A 20048-nucleotide genomic window follows, 5' to 3' on the forward strand; every position below is an offset into this window, starting at 1 on the left:
CCTTGGGGTACATATATGCATTTTCTGCTGCCGGAAAATGTCACATGACAGTTGTATCAATGTTTTAACAAAATATTGTACAATAAACAAAAAGTCTTTTTTGTTCATTATACGGCCCCTCACCATGTGGAGTCACCCCTCTGCCGCGCATGCACAGACAACCAGGTAAGCATCCAAGCCCATATCATCATTCCTTCTGCTACATAATGCAGTGAACAGAATTGCGGGGTGGTGGGTGGCCCTAACCCAAGGATGATTCTCTTCAAAGAATTGGAAACCTCTACAGGTTTGTCTAATTCTTTTTCATAGAGATTGTCCTTGGGGTACATATATGCATAAACTCAGACTTCCAAAGACCGGAGACTAGGGAGGAGGGAATTCTGGTTCAGTACGTAATCAAAGTGATAGTAATTACGAAAATTAACTTATGCAAAAAGTTCTCACCTGTGTACTCCCGATGAGCTTCCATGAAAGGCATTATGAAAGAGAACCAACAGGGAGCAACCACACCGATACCGACCTCAGTGCTAACCATGATATAAATAACACTGAAAAAAAAGCAAACATAACCCCACCCAAATTGTGATTTCTGTAGAGAGCAATGTAAAGGGGAAAACCCAACCCAAGACTGACCACAAATCAATCTAGATCACAGTCGTGGGATATGGCAACAGTGGAGATATGCACTTATACGCATTATGTCAGCAGCGTCTAATGTCAATCAATCAAGACTCACTCGGCCAGGGTGGCAGGACACTGTCCACTGGAGAGAACAGTACAGCCAAACCATGCATGCTCACGTGAGTGCGCATCAAGCTGATAGTGCTTGATAGACGTGCTAGGCCTGCTCCGAATAGCAGCAGAGCAAATCTTTTCAATGGGCAGTGGCAATGCAAATGCTTTGGAAGCGGCTACTGCCCTGACTGAGTGAGCCTTCAACCCCTCAGGGGAGGCTTGCTCTAAGCCTGGTACACAGTACAGATGACCGAAACTAGCCAACAAGATGTCTGTTTGCTAGCTGGCAACCCAGCCTTTCCACCACCGTAACAGCAGAACAGATGGGTACCCGTACAGATCCCTTGTGTTCGTTTGATATAGACCTTGAGGGTCTTATGGACATCCAACGGGTGAGTGCTCATTGCAGAGGTCCCCGATGTAGAAGGCTGGGTAAGAGTGGGAAGTTCGATAGGAGCTGTCACATGGAAAGCGTGATTGATCTACGGATGGTAAAAATCCACGAGGCGAATACTGACACGGTGTGGGTGGAACACAGACATGGCATGTAAATCACCGACCCTTCTCCCTTCTCCCGCCACCAGAAATATGGCCTTCCATGTTAACAGCTGGGCTGGTATGCCTGACAGCAGGTCGAACTCGATCCACACCAGCTAAGAAGCGCTGTATGAGAGGGTGCTCACCCAAAACAGCCCCATCGAAATAGCAGTGGAGTAGCCACGAATGGTCGAAGTAGCCAGGCCTTCTTCCAAACTAGCTTGCAAAACCTACAATACTCGGACTAAATCCGCAGAAAAAAGATCTGCAATCCCCTATCTGAACACCAGCGCTCATAGCGGACCATCTACCCTCATATTGAACGTTTGTCGAATATTGCCTCAAAGCCAGAATTGTGTCTGCAAATGCCGCAGGAATTCAGCATGTCTCGAGGCTAGATCTGACAGAGGCCAAGCCACCCACTGAATCTGTGGATTGGGGTGTGGCGCGCCTTTCTGAGTGAGAATGTCCGGAGGCTGAGCCAGAAACCTGAAAATTTCCGGAAACCAGTACTAGGAACAGACATCTTCCCCCAGCGGAGATGTGTCCCAGGAAGGAGGGGATCCATCACATCCCGCACCAAGGAAGGGAGAATGCGGAGCTGCATCTGCAAGGGTTGCCTAAGAGCAAACGCCTTGCCCGGCAGGCGGGACTGAACTGAGTCGGGCAGAACTGCGGCCTGGGGAATAGCATGACGCACCTCACTCAAGGCCAAGGAAAAGCGGAAAGCTCCCTCGGGCTCCTCAACCGCCCAACGTCCATAGCCTCGATCTCCGAGGCGGAATCCTCTCGAAAAGACCCGGGGAAGAGAGAGCCCAAGGCACCTTCCACTCCAGTCACCGAACCAGTACCATCCGAACACTGGTCCCGAGACACAGGAGGAAGCTTGGACGGAACCAAGTACTCCACTCTCATGGGGAGGGGTGGCGCAGAGACGGACCCTGCGCCAAGACCGAGAGAGGGACGGGGAGCGAACCCTCCCTCTCAGGGTTAGCCGAGGCGTCCGGACTTGAGGCAAAAGGGTAACGGATCAACAGACATATCCAGGCTAGCGCAGCAGCAGAGCCTGACGATCCACCCCCCACCCAGAGTGAGTGAAGAACTCCTGCCAGAGACCTCCAACCGACTCATGGACGAGGGACTTCACGATGGAGTCCATGTGCTGCTGAAATAACTGGGTGATGAGTGACATATCAAGACCAGATGTGGACGAAGAGGACTGTAGCATGGGGACAGACTTAAGTTTGCTAGATTTAGACTTAGGGTCGTTAGTCTTATCTTATTTCTTAATCTTAGACGGGGGCAGCTCCGTCGGCTCCCATCCAGTCTCCCATAACTCTTTATAGAAGAGGAAATCTGCCACCCTCCATTTATGGGCCCGAGGGGAGAAACCCAAACAGAGTTCGCACACCTCAGGCTAATGGTCCGCCTTATCCAGACAGCACAGGCATCTGTCATGCTTATCTTGGGGAGGGATGTTTGTCCCACAAGTAGCACACGCCGTAAAAGACTGAAAGCCAACATGCCAAGCATAAGCTGGCGGCGAATACAGCAGCACACAATTGACTTATAAAACACTGAAAATTATATGGATACCCGCGACATGAACTAGTTGGTACTAGATGCAACATTTCAACGCACGGGGCGCCAGCTTCCCGCCATTCGGAAAGCAACACATACTTAACATACTAACGGGAAAGCCAGTGCTAATACAAGGTCACAGACAAACGAGTTAACTCTTGGTTTGAATAAACATTTCGTTTTCTCTATTAACGAATGAATAAACCATGCACACAGCAGAGGAAGACTCAGACATCTTCACAGCACACAAGTAACTTTATCTTGTTCAAACTTTTTTCCAGCACATCAGTACAGCACGGTGACATCAGAAGGAATGATGATACGGGCTTGGATGCTTACCCGGTTGCCTCTGCATGTGCGGCAGAGGGGCGACTCCACATGGTGAGGGGCCGGATAATGAACCAAAAAGACTTTTTGTTTATTGTACAATATTTTGTTAAAACATTGATACAACTGTTACGTGACATTTTCCGGCAGCAGAAAATGCATATATGTACCCCAAGGACGATCTCTATGAAAAAGAATAGGGTCTTTCTTTGGTAACAAGCAGATTGAAAGAGATCACAGATGTCCGTTGTGTCATATGGACAGCCATGACATTGTAACATGTAGGAAATTCAAATCAATGACTGTCCCTAAGAGATGGGAAACTGGCAAGCAGTTAAAGCTTTGCTTCCGGTGTTTTGGTTTTAATCACTTTGGAAAAAGATGCAGACGCAATGTCAAATGTGGTATTGACAACTGCCCTGCTTTACATAATCAGTTACTTCATTCAAAGAGAAATAGCACTCACCATTTTGTACCAAATAACAACACTGACAATACACAACAGCCATAGCATCATTTGACAAGTAACAGTGATGCAGGTCAAGTTTCAAAGGTCACAACATGTCATCCACAAAACCTGATAAGTCTACTCTACTTTCACTTTGGACAGTACCTGTTGTTCTTCATAACGGCCCAAACAGAATTGTGGTGAATGCATTATTGGACGATGCGAGCAGACGAACGTACATTAATGAAGATGTGTTCTCACAGCTGGGCTTAGTAGGTCAGGTACAAAATATCTCTGTCAGTGTTCTTAATGGACAAAGTGTGAATTTTCAGACCACGGCAGTTCAGTTTGGTCTTGAAAGCACAGATGGGTTAATTGATCTAACAATGGCTGCTTTAACTATCACACCAGCCAAATGTAAGTTGTTGACTGGCAAAAACATTCAAGCGATGGTCACATTCAGTTCCCTAAGGTAAAAGCCCCTCACATTGTTGATTTACTTACTGGGATGCATTATTTGGAATTACAGTCGAACCCCATTGTCTCGAACTCGGTTACCAACTGAACTTTACTCAAACAATTAACCATAATAAGTTGTTACCAGTGACACGTTGATCACGGACCGACAGGATATGTGACAGTCTATGTTAGCGGTCATCGCTCTTGATATCATACACCAGGGTCCGAAACTTCAGGGTGACTTGCTTGAGATACTACTTAGATTCCGCAAACACCAAGTAGCTTTGGTTTGTGACATTGCTGAAGATCGGAATTCCAGTCAAAGACTGTAGTTTAGGTTCTTATGGAGATCATTAGAATTATCAGAAATACCACAGATATATGAATTTCGGTGAGTAGTCTTTGGCATGAATGCCTCTCCTTTCCTGGCTCAATACATTTCTAGAGAAAATGCAAGGAAATTTGAGCATCTATTCCCAAAAGCTGCTAAGACTGTTTGTAAATCCACTTACATGGATGATAGTATGGACTCAGTTCCAGAAGTGGATGATGGTATCGTATTGTACAAACAGCTTGCAGCTTTGTTGGGAAGAGGTGGAATGCGATCCAGAAAATGGTTATCAAATTCTCAAGAAGTACTGAAACCCATTCCTGTTGATAGATAGAGTGAGTGGATGGTCAACTTGGCTAAGGATGAATTACCATCAGCAAAAACATTAGGTCTTGTCTGGGTAGCTCAGAATGATGATTTCAGTTTCCGTAGTCCAATCATAGAAGAGGGCTTGCCACTTACCAAGAGAGGCTTACTCAGAGAGCTTGCCAAACTGTTTGATCCTTTTGGTTTTATTGCTCCATTTCACATAAGACTAAGAGCAAAGATCATCATGCAAAAATTGTGGTTGTCAGACGTGGACTGGGATGATGTGCTTTATCATGATCTGAAAAATGAAGCCTCACAATGGATCGATGATTACATGACGCCATTTAGAAAGTGGTCAAATGCAACATGTCATATTTGGGATTTCACTTTCTTAGTAAAGTACAAATTCCAGTACCTTTTTGGTCAAGTCCCATACAGGATTCGAATCTGCACCCTCAGAGTCAGGCACCTAATTGCCAGAACACAAAGTCAGATGCCTAGCCCGCTCAGCCACCGCGACTTCCACAAAAAATGAAAGCCGGACAACTGGCAGTCTAGACTGCGTACTTTGTGTACCCCCCTGATAAGTGTGAATTGGCACACCTCCCACGACCGAAGGCTATGATTACACGATGCCATTTAGAAAGTGGTCAAATGCAACATGTCATTTTTGGGATTTCAAAATGGATTGAAGAGAGAAATCAGCTAGATGAATTAAGGTTTCCCAGATGTTTACAAGTGAAACCTGATGTCTCATCAGCCAAAATGCATGTATTTGTTGATGCTTCTGAGGAAGCGTATGGCGCAGTTTTGTGTTACGTAAATACTTACCAAAACGGTGACAGTTCAAGTCGTCTAGTAGCCGTAAGTTCAAAAATCTGCATCTTGGATGTATGGGCTAGAATTTCTGCAATGAGCTGAAAACAAATGGCCTGAACAAAAAGTGAACTCTGAACTGAAAAACAGACTGGAATAGGTATACATGCCTTACTGCATGGGTGTACAGATTTCTCATTAATGCTTCTGCTAAATCAGATGAAAGACAACAGGGTTGCTTAACAACAGAAGAAATTGCTGATGCTGAAAAGCACATCATTTGTAATGCACAGAAAGATGCATTCTCTGAAGAATATTTGGCAACAGCAAAAGGAAAGTCTAATTCCAAAGTAGCAAACTCATTAATCTTCATCCTGTTCTGGACGATGATGGTCTCCTTAGGTCTGATGACTCTCACGTTAAACCTCCAGCGACCCAACTCCAAACGTGAATTACAAATTAGAAACATGAAGAGCGTCGACCTTGGGCGTTTCAAGAAGGACCTTGTAGAGTCTCCTCTTGTTTCGAATCCTCCTAATGATATAGAGGAGCTTGTAGACCTGTTGAACGCCACACTCAAAACTTTGGTGGACAAACATGCTCCGGTAAAATTGAAGAAGGCGGTTCCCAAAGGAACTGCACCATGGTATAACTCTAAGATATTAAATGCCAAGAGGGCGAAGCGTATAGCTGACTGGTGATCTTCAGCTGTATTGTACTGCCCGGAACAATGTCGCAAAGTGAATCAAAACGGCGAAATCAGAGCATACGCATAGCGAGATTGAGGCAAACTCTCAAAGCCCAAAACATCTATTTTCCACACTGTTTAAGCTCTTAGGGAAAACAAAAGACGTGACTTTACCACAAGGCGACCTTCAAATTACTGCCCATCGGTTCAACACATATTTCACGGAGAAAATCACCAAATTACACCATTCTATGGGAGCGGTGTGTCAGAATATATCGTCCAAAGAATTTACTGGTCAGCCGCTATTGTCTTTTGATCCTGTCAGTGATGTTGTTATTAGGAAGATCACTATGTCCTCCAAGATAACTTCTTGTCCTTTGGATCCTGTACCCACCAAGTTCTTCGTGAAAATTCTTGACACTCTTCTACCCATAATCACCAGTATTATCAACAAAAGTCTGGAAACCGGCATCTTTCCATCCAGCTTCAAAACCGCTGTGATAAAGCCACTTATAAAGACACCTTCATTAGATTCTGAACAGTATTCAAACTATAGACCAGTTTCAAACTTATCTTTTTTGCTTAAAGTGCTAGAGAAAGTTGTGAAACACCAGTTAATTCATCACCTGAACAAATTTCAGTTAATGGATAAGCACCAATCTGCGTACAGAGCATCACACAGTACAGAAACAGCTTTAAATTGCGTATTGGACAAAGTCATTACTGCTGTCGACTACAACAACATTGCCTTGCTTGTTATGCTGGACCTTTCGTCTGCTTTTGATAAAATTGACCATAACAGGTTGATGAATCGACTACATACTGAATTTGGTATCTCTGGAACTGTTCTAAACTGGTGCCTATCCTACCTGTCTGACAGGTCTCAGTATGTGCAAATTGGTGATCTCCAATCATCTCCCTCAGTGCTAAAATACGGGGTACCCCAGGGTTCTGTGTTGGGGCCAGTCCTCTTCACGATGTATACCAAATCCTTGGGTCACCTTGTTGCACAGCACCAGGTCATTAGCCATTTCTATGCTGATGATTCACAACTGGTTGACAAAATGGATTTGTCTGAGGATAATCAAGCCTCCACCATACACAACATGGAGTTGTGCCTCAGTGACGTCAAGTCATGGATGACATCAAATATGCTGAAAATGAATGACAGTAAAACAGAGGCTATACTGTTCGGTCCACCTGGCAGGCTGAAAAAGTGTCGCTTTGATCATCTTCAGATTGGGGACATCTCCATCCCTTTCTCCACTGCTGTGAGAAATCTGGGAATCTACTTGGACAACAGTCTCTCCATGGAAATTCACATAAATCAGCTGTGCAAAACTATTCATTATCATCTCCATAATATATCCAGCGTTCGCCACCAACTCACCTAAGACACAGCGGCTCTGCTTGTTCGCTCCCTCATACTATCAAGATTGGACTATTGCAACAGTCTGCTCACACGTGCCTCCAAAACCCAGATAAAGCGCCTGCAATCTTTCCAAAATAAAGCTGCCCATCTTGTTACCCGCTCTAAGCCCTCCTGTGACATACATTGCATTCTGGATTCCTTGCACTGGTTACGGATCCATGAAAGAATCGATTTCAAGATACTTACTTAGTGTGTTAACTCCATGGCGCCCTCTTACCTATGTGATCTTCTCACACCATACCATGCCATACACTCCTGCTTGTATCCTCAGATCCAGTAACAATGAGTGAGTGAGTGAGTTTAGTTTTACGCCGCACTCAGCAATATTCCAGCTATATGGCGGCGGTCTGTAAATAATCGAGTCTGGACCAGACAATCCAGTGATCAACAACATGAGCATCAATCTGCGCAATTGGGAACCGATGACGTGTCAACCAAGTCAGTGAGTCTGACCACCCGATCCCGTTAGTCGCCTCTTACGACAAGCTGAGTCGCCTTTCATGGCAAGCATGGGTTGCTGAAGGTCTATTCTACCCCAGGACCTTCACGGGTCAGATCCAGTAACAAACACCTGCTGGATCCTCCACCATTCAACCTCAAGACATTTGGTGCTCGCTCTTTTGCTTCTGTTGCAACTGCACTATGGAACCCACTTCCACTTAAACTACGTGCAGCTATATCTCTTCAAGCTTTCAAGCACAACTCAAAACACACCTTTTCAGCCGATACAAACCATAACTTTCTCGAAGCTTGTATTTACAACCCCTTTTCTCATGTGTCTTTTGATATGTTATTTTTAACTGTTTTGTGTGCGCTTTGAGCACGCCCCCAGGTGGCATGGAGCATTATGCAGTATAAGTACCCTCATTATTATTATTATGGCAGACTAAGACATGCAGACTATTTGCTGTTCGAAACAAAGTTCCCAGTTATTTTGCCCAGAAAACACTGGGTGAAGAAGTTGTTAAGAAACATCATGAGGATGGCAATCATGTTATTGGTACAAATCAAATGCATGCTATTTTGTCATCTCATTTTCTGATAATTGCTGTTCGTGAGGAGATCCGCAAACAGGAACGTGAAAGTACACATTATCGTTGACAAAAGGCAAAACCTACACTTCACTTAATGGAGCCACTTCCAAAGGTGCATTTGAGGCATTCGCTTAGAGCTTTTGAGCAGACAGGTGTTGACTATGCTGGGCCATTTCTTACGATTCAGGGGCATGGAACGTCGAGGGCAAAACACTATTTGTGCCCCTTCACTTGCTTAGCTGCAAAAGCAGTACATTTGGAGATGTCATATGCAGCGACTCCTTTCTTAATGTGTTCTACAGGACTGCTAGTAGATGAGGGCCACCCAAAGAAGTCCTTTCAGATAACAGTACAAATTTCATTGGCGCTGCAAATGAACTGAAACAACTTGTTGCTCAACTGGACACACGAGAGGGTGAAGTAATCATTGGCTAAGAGAGGAGTGATCTGGAAGCTTAATCCTCCTCATGCTCCCAGCTTTGGTGGAGTTTTTGAGTCAATGATTATGGCTGCCAAGCAAGCTATATATGCCATTCTGGGATCTGGATATATAACAGATGAGGAGCTTGTGACAGCGTTTGTTGGTGCTGAAAGCCTAATAAACTGACGGCCTTTGACTTATCAAAGTGCTCTCCCACAGGACGATGTTCCTCTGACACCTAACCACTTTTACCATCATTACAGATACGAAGGAATTGTTTTTCACCCAGTTGTGATCTACAAGTGCATGACGTGGTAATCATTATATCACCAGAAGCACTTTGAGGAACTTGGAAGCTTTGAATCTTCACAAGAACATATCCAGGAACAGATGGCCATGTGAGAGTTGTAGACATTAAAACAAACAGACTTATAGTCACAAGGCCAGTCACAAACGTATGCCCTTCGGAATGGATAGATGGAACAGAACAGAAAAGAGGATGGAACAGGAGGTAAGATGTAACAGAAGAGACAAGAGGATGGAACAGAACAGACACAAGGATGGAACAGAAGAAACAAGAGGATGGAACAGAACAGACCAGATGATAGAACAGTAGAGGACAGAACAGAAAAGAGGATAAAAGAAAACAGGAACAATAGGACACCAGAAAGGGACAATATTGTATGTATATTGGACATTTTCATAATTGACATTTGTAGCAGTGACATCTTCATGTTTTACATAAATCAGTTTGGTTTGTTTGTTTTGAACTATTTTATAACTATCTTTTATAAAACTGTGTTACAGTGTTTTATTCTTTACAAGGAAAATAAGAATAAAAATATTATATAAGTCATAAAAAGGTCACCATAAATATTGAAGGTTGGTGGTAGTGTTCTAAAGTTTGTGGTTTTATGCATAGGTCAATCATATTGACATTAAAGGTCACATGCAACCAAAAAATCAAACATAATTAAAACACATTTATCACTTATTCATGATATATAATATACATTGCTGCTTTTAAAAAAACAAATAAACAAAATTATAAGCGTACAATCACGTTTCAAACGTGCAATATTTTGTACTTGGGCTTACTTCCCCCGAAACGAAGCCCATGGGAGACCGAACCCAGTCATAGCAGGTGGATATGCACTCAAGTGTAACGACGGCTTCCGATTGGCTGTTTCATTTGCTAATATGCTGAGGGTTCATTGTGTGTACAGAAAGATGATCTGTTTGATGGGCATTTTAGAAGTATAGCGAGTCACAAGAAAGTAAGATTCTTTATGGATAACAACTTCTTTTTGTGTACTTGATGTGTCGTTTCAGTATGGATTCATATACTGTTGTCAAACAAAATCATATACACTAAAAGAAGTAGTTATCCATGAAGAATGTATATAGAGATGTTGAGTTTTGAAAATACATGTTCTGTGAATTTGCGCTCAATCCAATCAAAAATCACCTCAGTAGAGATGGTAAACTATTGCGTGGCTGGAATCTGTCATTCGTCCAAGTACAAAGCAGGACTTAAAACTGACAAGAGTTTGCACCAGTTTCCGTCAGATCCAATCATCCGAAAAAAATGAATGTAGTTTGTTTGCAAACCACAGACATAAAAACATGTCATGTGTATCACATGTGCCTAATTACATAATGTGGCAGACAAGGGACACGGTGCACGAGTCATAAATCAACTTATTTTCTGTATGTCGTATAGTCTGATAGGTGTTAAGTTCAAATTGCACGTGGTCAATGATTGAAACTGTGTACTGCATGTTGTCTTTAGCAGACAGGCAGGCAGACATATAGGTGTGAATAAACCAGACACAGAGCTTTCCCTGTAACAGAGACTGCTTACCACAATCAACAAGTTGTTTTACGTAACGAGTAGATTATTTACTTGTTTGTGTACACAATCAAGATTAGACTACTGCTCTCGACTTCAGACGCTGGGCATGCATACTGTTTCAATCTCCGCGAACCTATTCACTGCACATGTGTTATGGATGCAGCACAGCACAGCTGTTGAAACCAGTTTTCCCCCCAGCGCTGGGGGAAATTTAGTGAAACGTTTGAACTCTGATTTAGCGGTGTTTATTTTCATCGCGTTTTTTTCAACTTTATAGGTTGAATTGACATTTTTTATGGTTTGTTTTGGTAAGTGCATACCGATAGGTACCAGAATCTGCAAAGTTGTGTTTTACGTTGCATGTGACCTTTAAGTAAGGCCTGGCAAGTATTTCAGATGCATTTTGTTCATCTGAAACGTTCCTGTTACATTTGTGGTTCAGAAAACTGCTGGATCAAGTGAGTGAGTGGGTGAGTTTAGTTTTACGCCGCACTCAGCAATATTCCAGCTATATGGGGGCGGTCTGTAAATAATCAAGTCTGGACCAGACAATCCAGTGACCAACATGAGCATCGATCTGTGCAATTGGGAACCGATGACATGTGTCAACCAAGTCAGTGAGCCTGACCACCCGATCCCAAGCTTGTTTCCGACGACAAGCTGGATCAAGAGTATTGTCTCACTTTGGAATACTGTTTATCACCTGACCTTAATTTATAGCTCACAATTGGCTAATTTAAAAATTCCCATAATTAATATGCACCAATCTGGGTACTCATCTAACAACACTTCAGTATAGCACAGCTTAGATAGAAGGAACAAGGTTCCCGGGCATACAGCTTATATCAAACAGGTCACATATGTTACTGGACAATGAATTATTTCCCTTGATGGTACAACCAATGTGTCATGTGATTATTTCCCTTCTTCAGTTATAATGCTGTATAACGTACATATGTAACTGTTGGATTACAGAATTTATTGAGACAAACTACTTACTGCCTGTGCCAAACATCATGTATTGTGTAAATTCTAATAAGAATGTTGTATGATTCCAGAGCTAACAGATATGTACATTCTGAATAAACCACACCTCACCCCCCTACAGAAAGTCATGTGATTCTTGGCGCCATAATCAGCTGTAACACATTCACAAGACAAATTTCAAGGAATTGACTTCATATATGAATATGTGATTGTTATTTTTCAGAGGAGAGTCAATGTTTTTCTTTTCAGAATTAAGAGTGAACTTTAAACTGACATTTATTCTTTTTCAGTTTCAGAACATGAGAAATGTGAATTATTTTGTGAATACTACATTGTAACGATTGTTGTAGAATTATGATAAACATGGTATTGTCATAGTGGGGGGAATGGACAAAAGGTCTGAACAAACATTCGCACGAACACAAAACTTGAACACAATGGACAGCCATTCGTGAAAAACGTGCATCATGCGCAAACGCCTGGATGAGTGTATATCTCCACTGATGCTGAGTTTAGATAGGTTTTTGTTAAGGCAGCCATGCTGTCACTGACTGTCTCACATACAGTGCACAAATGTTAAAAGTCAAATAAGGACTTCAATTTAAACCACATGGTGGTTCAGTGGTCACATAAGGATCATGTCGTGTATAGTGTCAAATTAGGACATATTGGGGGGATATAGTGACATTGAAATATCTGATTCATATCAGAAAAAAAAGCTCAGTAAAACTACATGAACTTTGAAAATTGTTGAGTTATTTTTATGTCTTCCACTGATGATCAATACATATATCATGGATTATTCATTTATCCTTCAAAATTAAAATACTGTCTTAACTGTTTGCATACATTAAATAGAGGAATATATATTTTAGAATCAACGTCAATATTTGCTTTGGACATTAGATTAAGAAAACATGTTTAACTTCTCTCTCATAGGGACTCTCACAAAAGCATGTCCATCATGTGAAATATATAGAGGATACTAAACGACCTTCCGTTTAATACCATTTTTATTAAACGAGTTACTGATTTGGTATCAAACGAGCCAAAGCGAGTTTGATACTAAATCTTTAAAGAGTTTAATAAATATGATATTTCACAGAAGCGAGTTTAGTATTCTGTTTATTACTCGCCAACATAAATTGACAGAAAATGTCGCAAAATTCCCTACAGTGTGATCACTCTCAGCTTTCCACAAGTGAAGCAAGGGCTAGTCAAATTGCAACATCGGTATTAGCGTTGTGACATCACAACTTTGGGTAAGAGTTCCGCCCGTACCCCCCCTCCCAAAACACTAACTTACGAATTGTCACTCAAATTAATCACTAGTTATACCATCAATAATGTGTGTAAGACATGAAAAACAATATATGACTTGCAATAACTGCCGTTCCCGTATTCAGCCTCGGGAATCGAACGGGTGTCCATATCTGTTGAGGTCAGCGTAACAACATCGCCATATGTAAGCTATTTTCCATACAACTGATCAATACTCGAGAAAAGTACAACGTACCTCTACTGGCCTCCCCAGTAAACGAAGCCAGTGTCCTTTGCAATGTTTCTCGGCGCTACAGCGATACATATACTCGGCTACATGTAGAGCAAAGTAGTGTCGCCGAGTGTGTGTTGTCGGTAGTTGCCTTTTGATGCACCACCCCCAGTTTTCGATCAGGTTTGTACAGACACCATTAGTGGAATTTGGCACTAAATACAAATAATCTTTACTTGAAATGGCGGATTATTTGCAAATCATTCGCGCGCATATACTATACTGCATGCACTTACCTTAAAAGTTCTATAAATGGTTGACTGTACTACGGGTATAACCCACGTCAGACAGTCCGTCGTAAGCCTTCCAACAGTCTGTAATAATATGACTACCCCCAACTTTCCTACAGATAACATCAAGTCATGTCCGTCGGTCGCGCGTCTCTACAGGAACAAGAAAGAAATGTCTAGTCTCCCTACAAATACCACACAAAACCATCTGACTCTCTACCATCCTACTTCTATGATACTTACGTTTCCCAAACGTATTTTCGTCAGTTTCCACCGTCATGCCAACCCCCTCGATTCTGTCAAAACCATTCTATTCAAACATCGCAGAGCATACCTATCTACAAAACATGAAATAGTCCGATATGTGTTTCTCTTGAGGTTTCTAGGACTTTCCCATCACCATCACAATCAATACTTGTTTCTCTGATTGTGTCTGCATGTGACATTTTATGAGCAAAGCAGTAGGTGAGCAAAACGGTTTTTATCAGTGACAATTCGAGCCAGATAACCATGTACCCCTCCGTGTTGGACCTTGATTTTTGTTACTTTTTTAACATACTTTGCGGTTACACTAGAACCGATAGCCGGGAACCTTACCCTTGCGATTAACTGCGTAAGTGCGAGTTAGTACTTGCTGACAGTTAGGACAAGTTGCATGGGCTGGTAACACCCCGTACCGCTGGCAAAAAGAAACAGTGCTCTCGGTGCTACCTAAATGTGAAAGTAGACAGAAAAGATTCGTGGGAGGGGTGTGTGTAGCATTGTCCAGAACGTGTAACAACCCAAGGTGCTGGACGAGGTGCTTGGGAGACGTTACGAAGGGGTGTGGGGTGGGACACTGCATTGACAAGTGAAGGTATGGGAGAGTGTGGAGGTGAGAAAGACTGGAAGGGGTCTGCAAGAGTTACACTGGACTTACGGGGGCGGCTCGTTTCAGATGGTTTAGCGAACCGGACTTTTTAATAATGCGTTTAGGGCGTGCTTGAAGGAGACGGCATACTCGGATTTGCAGGAGATACGGGAGCAGTGTTCGTACTATTACTGATGGTGTTAATGTTTTGAGTAAGTAAAAAAGATACACCTGTGCTGGACACTGAACAATTACCGGGCTGACTGTCACTCGTTCGTCGCTCAGTTGATGGGTCACTGACGCTTGATGAACCCTGGTGAGTCCTCGTTCAAGTCGTCAATCGCTCTCTGACCTGGGTCGATGTCACCATCCGATAACGGAGGAAAGAAATACAACAGTGGATCTTGTGAAGAAGAGGGCTCACGATCTCGTACTACGTTAGGGGGAATATCTAAAATAGAGTATGACGACATGGCTTCTAATTTTTATCTTTCTCTTACAAACGGAATGTGTACCACGCCCAGCTTGGGTCTCGCATGGGAATGACAACAACGTGTATATTTTACTCCAAATGCATTGAATCACAGGACGTCATTACATACAAGCAACAAGCACAACAGGTGATGTCTACATCTCATTCAAATTTCGCACTTACCAACAGCGTACGACATCACAATTCCTTTACTACAATTAGTTGTTAAGCCACTATTACCTCCATATGTCAAAACTGTAAAGGAAAAAAAAGTTCACGAGAACGGGGTTCGATCTCATGAACTCGCCATCTTCATGTCATAGTGTGTGCCCACTGTTCCTCGGAGCCACCGAGACTTCTGAAGTAAACCCGTCATTTAATACAATACAACCCACGCGGAAGCCTAAAAACTAGCGTCTAAATACAATAAGTTCCGCTCTGTCAGTCACCAACCTCAGTAGCACTGAGGTAAGACGGAGGACTCTCGACCAGACGACCCGGGTTCGGTTCCCAGAAGCGACGTCGTTTCTTTCAGACTTAGATTCTTAGTGAAGTTAGATTAGTTAGTTATGTAGTTCACTTGAATGCTTACACCACTAACATTAGACGTATGAAAGTAGTATGATAATTCACAGGAAGTTGCCGGTGACGAGAAGAGACGGGCGGAGCAAAGACAGGTGAAGAAACACGGATACAAAGTAGAAGGACAAAAAGGCGTTTTATTTTTTATCACCGCCCCTCCCCCTACTTTTTGAATATTACCCCCAAACTTCTAAACCCCCATTAAACGCTTTAATCCCCCAAAAATTTATACCAGCGCCCCTTTTTGAAATATTGCATCGGGGAATAAATCCCCGGGGCTGCATTTCTTACTGAAAAAAGAGGGGGGTACGGGCGGAACTCTTTCCCAACTTTGAAACATTGGGACGTCTAGTTCATATGAATAAACTCGTATTCCAGCCAAGGCCTACATCGAGTTTATACGGCGAGTGCATTTTCTTTGACGCACCTTTCCGCAAGAAATTTGAGCGGAACGGTTTAAGGCAAAAACAGACTGAAAACTCAACCTATCGACTGATATTTTTGCAGATTTTGCTAAAACAAACATTCATCGTAAATGCGGGACACTGACCTCCAACAAAATATACTCATTTTATTTCTGACAAGTCTTGAAACATATATACCCCCTCGAATGCCGGCCATTGTGGATATGTAAATGAGAGGCTGCTTAAAAAACGGAATCCATGAAAACGGACTATGACGCTCTGCAGTAGGCGGGAGGGGAAACGAAACGTTAGTGATATATATCATTGTTAATGGACGGTACATTTCAGGTTCCGAGATGTCATAAGACCTACAATGCCATTTCTAGATGTTTTTTGGTATTGAATAGGTGTGCATAGTGTTCTTATTATCCAAATGGGAAAGGTTTGTATTTTTTTCAGAAATGACATTAGCATGGTGTTACATCTCTCATGCTACTACCTTCATAAAGACTGAAGTTCCTATTACGTTTGAGGTCTAAGGATTAAGTCGGTGGTGAAAATCAGGCTTCGAATTCCATTTTGTGAAGTCCATTTCTGGTGTCGCCCGTCTCGATAGTCCTGGAACATTGCAGAACACCGGGGAGTAAAAGTGAACTCTATCACTCACTGTACCCACTTGTAATACGTAAGGTACACACGCGTGTTATTGATGATCTATTAGAATGTGTGCCATTTACACATGTTGGACACATATTTTCGGAACGTTTTTCGACAACTGCCAAGCTATCTAATATGCAACATTTTAGGAAGACTTCTGTCTGTTGTATGGGGAAGAGCCGTATTATTTCTGTTGACTTTATTAAATATTTGGTGGACGTATTGCCCTAACGTCTATAATGTCCCTCCCCTCTAACGATAAGCTAGCCCCAAGTTAAGTGTAAATATATGACCCTTCCTCCATCAAACAGTGATGCGTATAATTAGTTATTATGTTTATATAGTAATATGTATGGATATGAATCTAAGCATGTTATGCGTAATTAGTGCTCAAATAATTCTCGGTACTTGATGTTCTGTTTATAGAGCTATATGTGTGGATGTGAACGTATGATGTTTACGTCGTTTCGTGAAACTGTAGGTGTGGTCTTTAGCAGACATCTTGCAAGTACTATGTCCCAACTTAACCACCTCCCACTTGTATTTACTGAAGCGTAATTGAAAACGTTTTTAGTTGTGTTAGCTTTGTAAAGTCAATTGTTGGGCCTCCCCTGTTAACCTTCTTGGAGAGGGATTTGAAGCGAATGTGCCCACATATGAAACACTGTCAAATTATTCTTGATGAAATACAATCCCAAGAGCGTGTGTCATACAGTTTTTCTTATCTTGGAAATACATTCACCGATTTGTTGAATATGCCTTCTTTCAGTGTCATGTAACTTGCGTAATGGCGCCACTTTATTACTGAAGGATAGGAACTGTATGGTGTAGAAATGTAGAACGTAGAGGAAATGAAACATTTGAATGAATCAGTGAAGAAATCCTAATTTGGAAATATGTCAATTTTACAAAGTGCATGAAAGTGAAAACTGTCATCTCGTAAGACCGATTACGTAATACTTCATGCACACTGCCATCATGATGATGGTGTAGAATTCTAATTAGTACTTAAGTGATTCATTTCATTTTAGACTAATCAATGTAATTTTAAGAGTTCAGTGAATGGTGCGACGATATATGGGATCCAGAAATGTCTACAAACGATGAAAAAATGAGTTAAGGTCGTTTCCCCGCAACCACAGTCAATTTATCGCTAACCGTTTTAGTGCGATTTTGGTTAACCAGTCAAAATGTCCGTCAAGTAGTGAAAAACGGGGGTGCTTCTGTATCAGGGCTGATATAAAATAAAGTGAATGGAAGTTAGTGGATGTAAGTATGCCGTTTTGAAAATGAGTGTTTGTTTTAGCAATCCGTGCACCTGTTCTAGTCGATAGGCTGGATTTTCGCCTTTGACCGCTGTACATATCTGTACAGCGCACAGTGCGTCAAAGAAAATTCACTTGCCGGCTAGACGTCGAGCACACCTTGGTTATAGTGCGAAGTCGTCTAGTTATATGCTGGACTATGGGACGTCATACGTCAAGAGCAATATTGCCATAAAAATATTACACTGCAGTATCTTCAATGGGCGAGTAATAAACATCCAATACACTAGGAAACAGGTATAAAAAGCAATGAATGAACTTATTTCAGTTTTGGAATATTACACAGGGGAAGGACCCCCTGGACCCGCAAATTTCTTACATAAACAGAGCGGTGTACGGGCGGAACTCTTTACATTTTAAGTAAATAGTTCTGGATTACTTGTATAAAATGGCACTTCACGTTTAAATGTGAAGATCATCATCACTATTTAGCTGTACAGTTTCCATGTTTCTCGTTCACTGTGCAAAAGGAGAGATCATCTGTGCTGTCCTTCTATTTAACGAATGCAGTCTAAACCGAATTACCTTTGTAACGATCTCTTGATGTATGTGGTCATTAAGAATCACAGTTGCACACAGAATCTACTAGCATCAAACCGGTCTCTTCTACGAAAACAATATTAGTAAACGGAAGTGCGCATGTCCAGGCCATTTCCGCATCCGTTTGGTAGGGAGCAGTCTTTGCAGAAACAAATATTTGTTTTAAAACCAGGCATATGTTTTTCTCGTAAATGAGTTATAGTACTTAAAATATACATTAATTGTGCGTATATTCACATATAACGGAACGTGATATTTTCAGGATTTTTTTTATAAATCATAAGGCAGTTCTTAGTTAGTTATAATGAATCGCCACAAGCCAGGGCTTGTCGTCTGCTTGCTGTGTAGGTCTGTGACGATTTGTATCTCACTATCAATCATATTAGATATTAGATATTTTCAAGCATGAGGAACATGTGTGTGCTGAATTCTTAACATGCTAATACCAATATTTCCTACTGACAGAATGTTTTACTGTTGAGACGTTACACAAGTAACTAGTTCAGAGGACTTTGCAAATAGCTGATGAAGCAACTCATCTTTTTCTTTTTTATGGAGAATGTACAAAATACATCTACACTTTCTTTATTAGAATATATGAAGAGAGATTAAACTAAAGATTAAATATTTTCTTTTTAACTGCAGTTCCAGACTTTTCTTGCAGTTTTCATTTTCTTTATTTAACCTTGGCCAAATCAATTCAACTGTGATCCATATAGAGAAAGGTTTAGCTAGTCAGTGGCAGTGCAGGGATGGGTCAAAATTTTCTACCCAGGCAGCCCATCCCCTATTACCCTGCCCTGCCCTGCCTTGCCCTGCCCTACATGTTAATTCCTGACATCAATTTTACAAGAAAATGGCAATGCCTTCTCCAACTTTCGACTTTTTCAGGGTCAACCATGTATTGTTTTCAACAGAAGAGACTGTAAATTGTGTCTAAACCTTCAAAGGCACTACATCCATTTAATGAAAAAAGAGTAACATATTACATTCTTTAGTCTATAAGTCACATGGTCATAACGGGTCCGGGTACTGAGACTGGTCCAGCTCATCCTGGGTATCTTTGTTACCCATCCCATTGCATTGAAAGTATGGCATTGGTGGATTCAGAGGGTCCAAGGATTTTTGCTTTGGCAGAGCCCCCCGTTTCAAAATTCCTGGATCCGCCCATGTATGGCCGCATATTCATTGAACAAATAATTCTTTTTTAAGAGAGCAGGACTTGTATAAGATATAGGTTTGGTTGGTACTGTTACATGTGGATCCCATCATCATTCAAATATTGTGCAGAATTATCTTTGTTGAAAATAGATCTGTATGCATGCGAAAATCAATGTTTAAAATAACCCCAAGGACACATGCGATACTCTATTTCTGATGGTGGTATTCTTTTTATAAGAAATATTTTATCTTACACTGATTATACCAACAGATTATTATTACAAAAGCTAAAATATTTTGCTTGACCCATGCTTG

The 20048-nt window shown here is 41.8% G+C and overlaps 1 protein-coding gene across 2 annotated transcripts in view; it reads right to left on the minus strand.

Moving 5' to 3' along the window:
- The window catches only part of LOC137268530 (uncharacterized), a 28468-nt gene extending 9770 nt beyond the window's left edge, over window positions 1–18698 (minus strand). Inside the window, exons 1-2 of one of the 2 annotated variants that reach the window (XM_067803102.1) lie at window positions 18558–18667; window positions 16550–16668 (exon numbers count right to left, since the gene is read on the minus strand). The gene's annotated coding sequence lies outside the window, so the exon portion shown is untranslated. Of the gene's footprint in view, window positions 1–16549; window positions 16669–18557 lie in introns of both variants that reach the window. The other variant, XM_067803101.1, reaches the window with a different exon arrangement.
- Window positions 18699–20048: the final 1350 nt, after the last annotated feature.

Source organism: Haliotis asinina, chromosome 16 (genome assembly GCF_037392515.1).
Source record: "Haliotis asinina isolate JCU_RB_2024 chromosome 16, JCU_Hal_asi_v2, whole genome shotgun sequence".
NCBI classification, from domain to species: domain Eukaryota; kingdom Metazoa; phylum Mollusca; class Gastropoda; order Lepetellida; family Haliotidae; genus Haliotis; species Haliotis asinina.